The 11,862-nt window shown below is 37.3% G+C and overlaps 1 non-coding gene across 1 annotated transcript; it reads left to right on the top strand.

The window, feature by feature from the left end:
* Positions 1-11,101: 11,101 nt before the first annotated feature.
* LOC121156971 lies at positions 11,102-11,206 on the top strand. Its single transcript, XR_005883952.1, has one exon. It is a non-coding gene; the product is annotated as a U6 spliceosomal RNA (small nuclear RNA).
* The last annotated feature ends 656 nt before the right edge of the window (positions 11,207-11,862 follow it).

Here is an 11,862-nt window from a genome sequence, read left to right as displayed (position 1 = left end):
ATTTGCATTTTCCTCATACCTAATGAATCTGAGCATTTTCTTACATGTCTGTTGACCATTTGAGTTTTGTTCTTTAAATAATGCCTGTCTGTCTCCTTTCTGCCCATTTCTTGTCTGAACTGTTTGTTTTGTTGTTGTTGAGTCTCTTGAGTTCTTTATAGACCCTAGCTCTTAATCCTCTTATCAGTTAAATACTTTTCAAATATCTCCCAACATTTTCATTTTTGTTTATATTATTTTCATGTGTATCTTTCTTTTCCTCATTTCATCTAATTGCCCATTTTTGCCTCTTACTGAATTTCCTTAAGATTCTTAGTTTGGGGGCCTGGCGCGATGACACAGTGGTTAAGGTCCTTGCCTTGCACACCTGGGATCCCATATGGGTGCCAGTTCTAATCCCTGCAGCCCCGCTTCCCTTCCAGCTCCCTGCCTGTGGCCTGGGAAAGCAGTCAAGGACGGCCCAAGGCCTTGGGACCCTGCACCCGCGTGGGAGACCCAGAAGAGGCTCCTGGCTCTGGATCAGCATAGCATCGGCCATTGAGCTCACTTGGGGAGTGAATCATTGGAGGAAGATCTTTCTCTCTGTCTCTCCTCTCTGTATATCCGCCTTTCCAATAAAAATAAAATAAATCTTAAAAAAAAAAGATTCTTAGTTTGAGCTTTTCAGGCATTTCGTAGATTTCCTTCAAGTCATAATCTCTTTCTTCAGAACTATTCAGGTTCATTTGGGTGCAACAGTTTCCCCTGCTTCTTTGTGATTTCTATGTCCCTATATTGATGTCTGTGAATATTATGTATCAATTTTTCATTTATGGAGTAGCTTTCACTGCCAAAGACCTTTTTTGTTCAGATGTAATATGAAGTATCATTTGGGTAGTTGCTTTAGCTCTGGTTCTATCCAAGCCCAGAACTGAAGCCTCTAAGTGGTTTCTGCAGTAAGTGATTTCAAACAGTAGCCAAATTGATGCTGCTGTAGAACATGGAAGAGGACGTCCCTGTGTCTTGCCAGGGAATCCTGGATGAATCAGGAGCTTATGACAGCAATTACCATGACCTTGGAATTGTCTGAAGTGAATGAGAACTTTCCCAAGTCTTGCTGATTATGTGTAAATGAAGCTGGAATTTGCATGACCAAGGCCACCAGATATAACTCTAGGGAGATGTAAAAGGAAAGAAGTTGTATCAGTTCAAGAGGGCAAATTCAGGTTATTAGAAATTATGTTGAAGGCATAGAATAACCATCCAAGCCCAGATAACCATCCAAAAAGAAGTGGATACATCTACTCAGCCATTAAAAAGAATGAGATTCTGCATTTAAAACCAATTGGTCCAGCTAGAGACTGTTACACTGAGTGAAATATATTACTATAGTTTTAATGTATTCAGTTACTTTAAAATGCACTGTACCTGGGATAAATGGTCATTTTTCCTTTCAATTATTATTTATAGATATTGTCTATATTCCTGTCAAACTACAGTCATTGTGCTTTTTACTTGCTAAACTTCTTGTTTTGTGATCTTATTTTGCTTATATTGCTTATTTCTAATTTTGCTTTGTATTTGCTAAACTTCTTATTTTCATGATCATGTATATCTAAAATAGTTTATCTCAAAAACTTTGTAGACAGAAAGGAAAAATAATAGGGAAGTAGGAAGCAGAGAGAAATGGGATGAAAGAATATAATTATAGTCTCAAAATTGTAACTACAGACTGTATTGAATCTATTTGAAACAAATTTTAATTTTTCTAGGAAATAAAATCTCAAAAAACTGTGTGGCTGGGGCAGTGGGGGAACCAACAGTCACAGCATCAGAGAAGATCTACCCAGTTCCCATTTTTGTGCACAATCTATGCTGACATTTGTACAAGGACAGGCATGGTTTTGAATGCAAATGCAGTCCTCTGCAGACCTCATTGGATGAATTCACCTAATTCTTTGCAGGGTATCCTCAACAGTCCCAATCCCAGACCTACAGAACTCAGATCTTAGAGTGATCACAATTTAATCCTGGGAACATGCCCTGGTAGATGCTGACCTGGGGCAGTGGCATGAAGTTTGAATCTTTCCCAAAACCTACAGGATGAACGCAGGTGTTCCTGGGACTTTTAGAACAGTCACATACACAGAGATGCAGGGTGCAGTGAGGTCTTTAACATCACATGAGGAAAATCACATGACTCTGGAAAATAGCAGCAGTTACAAGCCTAGAGCTACAGAAGGGGTTCCTTGCTGAAGTCCTCCCAGCGATTGCAGGTTTTGCTGGGGGTTGTGCACAAGCAAGTGCAGCCATGTAGCAGAAGAATGTCAACAGCACCTTTCTCACTCCTACAGGGAGGATGGATATCTCTGACTCTTATAAACAGTTACTGTTGCATAGACTGTAGTGATGTCCTTACTCCAATCTCAAGAGTCAGCATCAGTTACTTTGGGAATTATGGGCTGAGAGCTGCCAACCTAGAGCAAAGAATACACTTAGCGTACCCCACCAACACCAAGTATTATGGGGGAGTGCCAGTTACTCCAGCAATTTGGGCACCAATAACTACAGTCCCAGAGCTGCAGAACACAGAAACAACAGCCTCTTCGTCCCTTAGGATATGCAAAAAAGTGTTACTGAGCTCTGGGATAGTTGACAAGCACAAAGATGGGAACTTCCTTGGAACTGGTCCTCTTGGCCCTTGAGAGTGGCAATAAGCCCCCCAAAGCAGAGGAATCTTCCCTAAATCACACAAATCAAGTAAATGTGACTCTAAAATTCACATTTGGTGAAAGGAAATCTGGGTTTCTTTGATGAAGCCAAGCAGTTTGCATGGACTCCAGTTAGATTTCTAGGCTTGATTAAATACCAATGAGGACAGTGAGCCTTGTGTCTCTCCATGCTGAATTTTTGAGGGTCTATATGCTGGCTTTCTAAATTTCTCTTCTCTGCTCAAGTTTTCCTTCTATCATCTAGAAATGCAATTCTTCCTTTGTTACTCTGGTCCTGCTCTGTGATGGAGGTGACTGCCTCTCTATTTGTCTTGTATCTACTCAGAATTATTTTAAAGTGCATACTCTAGCAATTTTAGTCTCAAAATTTCCCTTGCTCGAGTTAATTTTGCACCACAGCACATAAAATGTCATGGCCATGTAACTATATAGCCCTATTTCTCATTCTTTATCTCATTCATATGTATGGTATCATTTAATGTCTTTTAAGTTCCACAATCAAAAGTTATAGCTGTTCTTTAAAAATTTTTTCCTTGAAGAGATGAAAAATAATCTCTTATCTTTATCGAGATATTTACCAGTTCTGAAGTGCTTTATCTCTTTCTCATTGTTGAGGTTTTGACCAATCAGTCATCACTTACCATCTTCCTAAGAAAATATGTTTTGAAATTTTTCTGTGTTGCACATCTACTCGCAATAAATTTTTAGCTCCCTTTACCTGAAAATATGTTATTTGCATTACAGTGTTGTCATCACATATCAGAGCACTGGTCTGAATACTGGCTGCTCTACTCATGACTCAGCTCCCAGCAGAATGCACCAGAAAAGGTAGGAGAAAACAGCCCAGAAGGTTGAGCACCTGTCACCCACATGGGAGACGCAGATTGAGTTCATAGCTTCTGTCTTTGACCTTGTTCAGACCTAACTTGAGGCCATTTGGGAAGTAAACCAGCTTGTGGAAGATCTCTTTTTCTCTACACCTTTCAAATATATCAATCTGAAAGGAAGGAAGGGAGGAACAGAGGAAGGAAGGAAGGAAGGAAGGAAGGAAGGAAGGAAGGAAGGAAGGAAGGAAGGAAGGGAGGGAGGGAGGAAGGAAGGGAGGAAGGAAAGAAGGAAGGAAGGAAGGAAGGGAGGAAGGAAGGAGAAAGAGTTATTTTACACCTCTGGATGTCAGGAATATGAAAGGTTCTCACTGGCAGGTCTGGCAGGTCCTCAGGTATGATCTACATTTTGCCTCATCCAGTCTCCTTAAGATATCCGCATTCCTTATGCTGCCTTCCATCTTCAAAGTCAGTGAGGGCTAGCTAATCTCTTATCACATCACTCAGAATAAACTCTCCTTCTTCTACATTTACATAATCTGGTGATCACATTAGACACACCCATTTGATTCAAGAAAATTCAGCTTTCCCCAAAGTTGTTTCTTAATTTCCTTTTGGCATATAATTTACCACATTGACAGGTCCTAGGGATTAGGACATTGGCATCCTCGGAAGGCTGCTGCTTGGCCTAAAAACTGTCTTCCTCACAATTGGCTTTCCCAGTTTCAAAGCTTTCCTGTTTTAGCCCTAGATTTGCTGAAAACAATCTGCTCCACATATACATTGCCAGGGAGCCAGAGTCCTCATGGGGGTTGATATGCAAGTTCAGGCTCCCTTTAATAGAGAACCTCATTTCTAAGACACCACTTGACATTATTCAGTGTCTGGTGAACAAAAACTTTGTTCTCTGATTCTTCACTGTAGTGAAATTTAGGTTTTCTGTTGAAGTTTTAGCTATTATATATGATGAAGACTAATATCATCAGTTGAAAAGCAGCACACAGGAATCTTAAGTATCTCTCCATTCAAGGTTGATTTATTTCCACTATATATCTACTTTTGAAAACTCTCTAGTGCCTTTAAGTATATTTTTTCCCCTTGAGAAATAGGATATCCTTGTTACCCACATAAAGGTGGATCCAAAGGTTAGTCTGAGCTGTCTGCTATACCATAAGGCTTGATATGCATTTTTATTCTTGCTAATCTTATTTGCTTAACCATATCAAAGTCTACAGATTTTTTTACATTATATCACCAAATGTAGCACTATTTTTACATAAAATGACTCTCTCTGTATACCTAATGCCTGCTTTCTGCTGTTGACTGATTTGAGGGGAATGTTTTCATAGCAATTCTATATAGAAAGAGATAGAGGTATATATATATATATATATATATATATATATATATATATAAAAATCTGTGATGTGTGCATTTTATATATATATATATAATGAACATGCACAAATCATTAGTCTACCGCTTTATCAATTTTTCACAAAGTAAATAGACCATTTCCTGGCCAAGAAATTGGATTTTCTCCATTCATTTAAAATCAACCAATGCTGCCATTCATTCATTATTATCCTCTGTGGTAAAACTAATAATTACCTTTTCTTCAATCGCCTTTAATTTTGCTTTTTCCAGCACTTTTTATAAGTAGAATCACACAATACTTGGGATCGTGTGTTTGTGTGTCTGTCTGTGTGTATCTGGCTGTTTTATCAGCATATTTATGAGAATCATTCATGTTATTTGCCTATGGTGGATAGTTTATTCATTTTAATTATGTATATTTCCTAGTATGAAAAATGATGATGTACTTACCTTTCCTACCTGGTGGACATTTGGATTGTTTTCAGTATAAGAATAATACACTACAGGTACACTAGTATGAGCATTTTAATACCACCCTGTTATCATTGACATGTATGTATAAATTCCTGTTGCCCGTATATTGCTCGGTAGAACTGCTGAAAAATGGGTTTACAAATTGTCAATATTGACAACAAGTCTGAAAGAAAATTGGCATCACCAACAAGGAAAGACAGTTTAACTTGCTATACGTTCTTGCCAACAATGCTTTCAATGAACTTTTCTTAACTTTGATTCAGACATTTTCTCTCTAAAATGAAGAATATTTAGAAAATTAGAAACAATTTTTCAAATAACTTTAGTAAGCCCGTGATCCAGCGTCCAGAAGGAGCATCAAGTAGTTACCACTTGTTTCTAACTAGAAGAGTCAATCAAAGTCTTCAGATTCAAAAACAGATGTGTTGTTCTGACATGTCATAAGCATATGAGCCAAGGCAAGTGGGATATGAATGCTTACGCAGTGAAGGGAAGTCTTAAAGCAGCACGTCAGACACAGCTTTGGATTCAGAGTCCCACTGCAAGACAGATTAGTCAAGGCAATTAATTTTGCTTATAATGCATTCATAAGGAAACCCATAAGTATTCTGAGCGAAAACCAACTGGCTGCTTTTGAATACCTTTTGAACATACTGAAATGATATTTTGCCAGTCTATACCACAGGACATCAACCAATCTTAGCAACTTTTCCGCTGAGCTTTATCCTCTAAGGGAATTCAGAAAGTTTGACAGAAAAATAACTATGCCACTTTGATCATACTTTTTACTACATTTCTTGTAGCCAAGATTTTTTCCTTTATGCTTTCTTCCACTGGGGTGCATTCTTGTGCTCTCTCCTTCTCTCTCACCACACACACACACACACACACACACACACACACACGAGATGTATGTCCTACAAAATATTTTCTTAGTTTTCTTCCTTTCCTTAGGCCAATGGCTCTGAAAGCATGTGGAAATTATTTGGTTTAGAATTTATTTCGGAGGCATACACAAGTACACATAAGTCTAAGTAAACATATGTCACATTTGCATAGTTTGTGACCCTAGCTTGCTTTCAGAGTAGCCTAGCTCATGTACTCCTTGGGCACCATCATTGAGGGGAAAAGCAGGGCACACAGCAACACTCCGGTACTCTGTTTCCTTCCACCTTAAGCTTCATGTCTACAAGCAATTTTAGTTGAACTTCAAGGGAAAAATCAGCGTAAACAATTGCTACTGAATTGGGCGTTTTCATTGTCCAACAAGCACAAAACCCAACCTGTACTGGGAAAACAAAAAAGTTTTATTATTGGCTAGCAAGGAAGCAGAAGATTATGACTCAAATCTGACTTGCAGTAAGTTTCACAGATTAGATAGAAGTAATTGGTATTTGGGCCCAGCACAGTGGCCTAGTGGCTAAAGTCCTCACCTTAAACACACCCAGATCCCATATGGATGCTGGTTCTAATCCCGGTGGCCCCACTTCCCATCCAGCTCCCTGCTTGTGGCCTGGGAAAGCAGTCGAGGATGACCCAAAGCCTTGGGACCCTGCACCCGTGTGTGAGACCCGGAAGAGGCTCCTGCTCCTGCTTTTGGATTGGCTCAGCTCTAGCTGTTGCAGCTGCTTGGGGAGTGAACCATTAGACAGAAGATCTTCCTCTCTGACATTCCTCCTCTCTGTATATCCGCCTTTCCAATAAAAATAAATAATTTTTAAAAAGATATATTCCAGGAAATAATAATTAATAATTTCCCTAACATGGAAAGAAATGAGAAAATAAAACACAGAAAGCGAACAGAAACCCAAATAGATTCAACCAGTCCTCACCAGGATATATCATAATCAAGCTCTTATAGGTTGAAAGTAAAGAAAATATACTTAAATATGCACATCATAAAAGTCAATTAACTTTTACAGGAACCCCAATTAGACTCACAGCTGACCTCTCAGAGGAACCTCTGCAGGCCAGAGACAATGGAGTGACATATTAGAGATCAAAAAGAAAAAAAAAAAAGTCAGCCCAGAATAACATAATCAGCAAAAGTTTCCTTTGTATTTAAAAATGAAATTAAATACTTCCAAAGCAATACTCCCGTCAGACTATTAGCAGAAGACATAGGAAGCGCATGCTAAGCAAGAGGAGAACTGACTTCCAGCTCAACACATTACACTGTTCTTATCAGGAAAATAATACTGACTTGGCATCCCATAGGTTCCGTCCAAACAGGCATTGATAAATGCTTCTTAGAAAAACCACCAAAAGCACAGGCAGTCAAAGTCAAACAAATGGACCAAGACAAACTAAGATCTGTACAGCAAAGGAAACAGTCAACAAAGCCAAGAAACAGCTGACACAATGGGAGAAAATCTTTTCCAACTACACAACAGATAGGGGACTAATATACAAGATCTACAAAGAGATTCAGAAATTCACTAGTAGCAAAACATAACCCTTAAGGAAATGGATGAAGGAAGTGAGTAGGCATTAAAAAAAAAAAAAAGAGTGGCTAATATACATATGAAAAAATGCTCAAACTCCCTAAACACTTAGAGAAGTACAAATAGAAACCACATTGAGGTTCTAACTAACTTAAGTGAGATTTGCCTACATTCAGAAATCTACTAACACCTGGTGGCATGGAGGTAGGGAGAAAGGTACCCTACTCCACCATAGGCTAGTGCAGCCACTATTGAAGTCAGTATAGAGGGTGCTAAGACGGCTGAAAATTGATCTACTGCATGACCCAGCTATCCCACTTCTGGGAATGTATCCAAATGAAGTGAAATCTGCATATGAGAAAGTGACCTGCAAACCATTATTTATAGTAACACAATCCACCATAGCAAGGACTTGGAAACAACTCAGATGCCCATCAAAAGTGGAACGGATAAAGAAATGATGGAACATCTACTCCATGTAATACAACTCAACCATTAAATATAATTTGATTTTCAGAGAAATCCATAGGATGCTTCATAAATAAGTGATATGTCAGTGTAAAAAAAAAAATGAATTCTACCATTTAAAACAAAATGGTCCCAACTAGAGGTCATTATGCTCAGTGAAATAAGCCAATCTCAAAAGATAAATAGCATATGTTCTCTCTGTTATAAAGCAACCTTCTTGAAAAATATATAATAGATATCTTAGTAAACATCTATGTACATAATTTAACTTAGAGTAACTGTGTAATGGAAATTAGCGTAATTGAAAGTTAAGATGCATCACAGCATACATCTTTACTCCTGAATAAAAGGAAGACTCCTACTGAAGCTATGAAATAGTAGCTTGACAATCAGATACTAGACTTTCTACCATTGTCTATACTTCAATGCCATGATACACTTAAATAGCACAATGTTGGGTTTGTGACTGTTGCTGAAGGACTATGCTATTATAATAATATGGGGAAAACCATTGTGGAAGAAGGGTAATGGAGAGTGTGGTAAGGGAGGGGGAATCCCTATACCTATAAAATCATATCACTGAAAATATAAATTTTTTAAAATAAATAAATAAATAAATTTATAATGTATAAATTACTAAAGAAAAAAATTTAACTGTTCTGGAGCAGTTAATCAAGGAGAGTGGGTGCAACCTTAGAGCATGCATGACTCAGATTGTTCATTATCAACCACTGCGAAGAGCTTGAGGAGTCTGGGGTGGAGTTTCCCAGGCACTGCTCTCACAATAAGCCGTATGGAACGTTAAATGCCTAATTGAAACTAGAAGGGTTGTTGAAAATTATTCTCAGCAAAAAAAAAAAAAGAAAAGAAAAGAAAAGAAAAGAAAAGAAAAGAAAATTATTCTCAGCAGAACAGTGGTAGCACAAAGAGAACATTGCCCTCATCAACTGAAATCAAACTCTTATTCTTACTCATAGTTTTGTTTAAAACTGTGGCAGAGACTATGTTTGGGATATGCAGGTTATATCTGGAGAGAAATGAAGCATTGTGCTTTCAGATCAGCTATTTTTGGTTGATCTTTCCCTTTGTGCTTGGTATGTCTACATGCACCCAGGCAGCATGGATGGATGGATAGATTGATAGATGATAGATAAATGAGAGAGAGAGAAAGAGAACTCTGCTTACAGGAAAAATTATTTTCAAGATAACATTCTCTTGAACTAGTACCTAGAATTAAATTTTGTATCTAATTCTTAAAGCATTCAGCTATGGTGTGTGCACACACATGCATATGCAGATTAAGGACTACCTGCCTATTTGGCGGTAGAGAAATGAGATAGAAAACAAATGCGATAAAAATAAGAAATCATAAAATTTCCCTCTAATGCTGTAATCTTCCAAGTGAAAAATTTAATCAGAGACATCAAATTCACCTTGATGGATATGTCCACTGAAATTGTTATAAGTGAGAAAGGCAATATTATTTTGGTATAAAGATATTTTTTTAAAGAAAAGGGAAATATATCGTTATTAAATACATCAAGAGTGAGGGAAAAAACATTGAGACAAACTTTATAAGCAATACAAGTCAAAAATTCAATCTAAAGCATAGATGTCATCAAGAAAGCTGATTATTGGGCCCGGCGCGGTGGCGCAAGTGGTTAAAGGTCCTCGCCTTGCACGCCCGGGATCCCATATGGGCGCCGGTTCTAATCCCGGCAGCCCCGCTTCCCTTCCAGCTCCCTGCCTGTGGCCTGGGAAGGCAGTCGAGGACAGCCCAAAGCTTTGGGAACCTGCACCCGTGTGGGAGACCCAGAAGAGTCTCCTGGCTTCGGACCGGCATAGCATCGGCCGTTGCACTCACTTGGGGAGTGAATCATCGGATGGAAGATCTTCCTCTCTGTCTCTCCTCTCTGTATATCCGCCTTTCCAATGAAAAAATAATAAAAATAAATCTTTAAAAAAAAAGAAAGCTGATTATTGAATTATTTTAGAAATGTAATAGTAAGCAATTACTGGTTATAAGCAAAGATTCTGAAGTCCATTTCTTGATCTTAAAACCTAACTTCATTTAAACTCTGTCAGCTATTTTATGTAAATTAGGAAGGATAAAAATACATACCTGAAGGTTGTTGTAAGGATTAAATGAGATAATGAGCTTAACTAATTCAGCACAATACTTAGTACAAAAGAAGAATGCATGAAGTGCTAGCATCCATAATTATTTCAGAAGGAACACAGGAGCTATATTTATCATATTTTAAATAACTAAATTTACAATACAAAAAATCATATCTTTTATCTTACCACTATCATTTATCCAATAATAATAGAAGACTTTTATTTTTACATTTTAGGTTATTCAAAGATTTTGAGTATTCTAAAACACAAAGGGTCTAATTCTATCAAGTTAAGCCTAGAGAACATCTTTTTCACCTCCAAATTACAGCAGATTCTCTAACTGAAAAATTTAAAACTTAAAAAGAATCTACCATATTTAGGTTTAATATGCTACCAGGAAAATGTGAAACAGTTAATAGGTTCTTTAAAACAAGGCTATTTTTATTATAATTAGATTATAAAAGAATATTTTCTTGTTTTTTTCACATAAACTATATTTGGTAATCTGACAAATATTATTTGGCTATTGAATGACTGGATACCAGTAAACTAAGTAATTGCCAACCTGGTCATTGTAGCAACTGAAAAGTTTGATAGGAAATGAAATGAATAATTTGTGATTTAGACATCATAGTCCATGAATTTAGAATGCAAGATACCTATGTAGAAAATGTATTATGGTGCTCACTTAGGCCATGCATATACTGAAATTAGAATGATACAGAGAAGATTAGCATGGCCCCTGTGCAAGGATGGTATGCAAATTTGTGAAGCGTTCCATATGTTTTTAATAAATAAATAAATAAAAATGCATTGTGGATTTCATTAAAGTAACAAATGTATCTTTTAAGTCATTAAAATATCTATAGTCTCTTTCCTGATACCAAATTGTCACATGCCAACTATACCAAAGGCAGTCTTGTGATTTTAATAAAAAGTTTAGAAGCCTTTATTATATATCTGTATAACCAGACATGCACCATGTATGTACTCAGGTAATACAACATAATCACATACAATACCTGTGAAGTTGCATGCTTTAAAGACTTACATCATCCAAGTCAACAATTCAAAATCTTAATTTCTTTGCTGAAGAGTTTTGGTATTTGTGGTATCTGAAGAAATCAAAAATAATTAAACACATCAAGGTACTTCTAAATCTATAATTCTGCTTTCATACTGAACCTCACAAAATACACCAGAGAAGAAAAACTATAATTTGCAGGTTTTAGAAAAACTCATCTATTCTGGACCATCATAGCAACCCCTTCAGGAATAAGAGGCAGGTAGTTTTAGACATTGGAGTCTTGAGAGCTTCATAAATGATTAAGCATAAAAGAAGGAGTCTCCCTTTCAGAAAAAATTCAAATGATGTAGGTAGGTAAGCTCTCTTCATAAACTGGAACTTAGGGCCTGACCTCCTCCCTGCACTTCAAATATTAA

Source organism: Ochotona curzoniae, unplaced genomic scaffold (assembly GCF_017591425.1).
Source record: "Ochotona curzoniae isolate NIBS_2020 unplaced genomic scaffold, NIBS_Ocur_1.0 contig_3498, whole genome shotgun sequence".
NCBI classification, from domain to species: domain Eukaryota; kingdom Metazoa; phylum Chordata; class Mammalia; order Lagomorpha; family Ochotonidae; genus Ochotona; species Ochotona curzoniae.
This window is presented reverse-complemented; position numbering and strand designations above follow the sequence as displayed.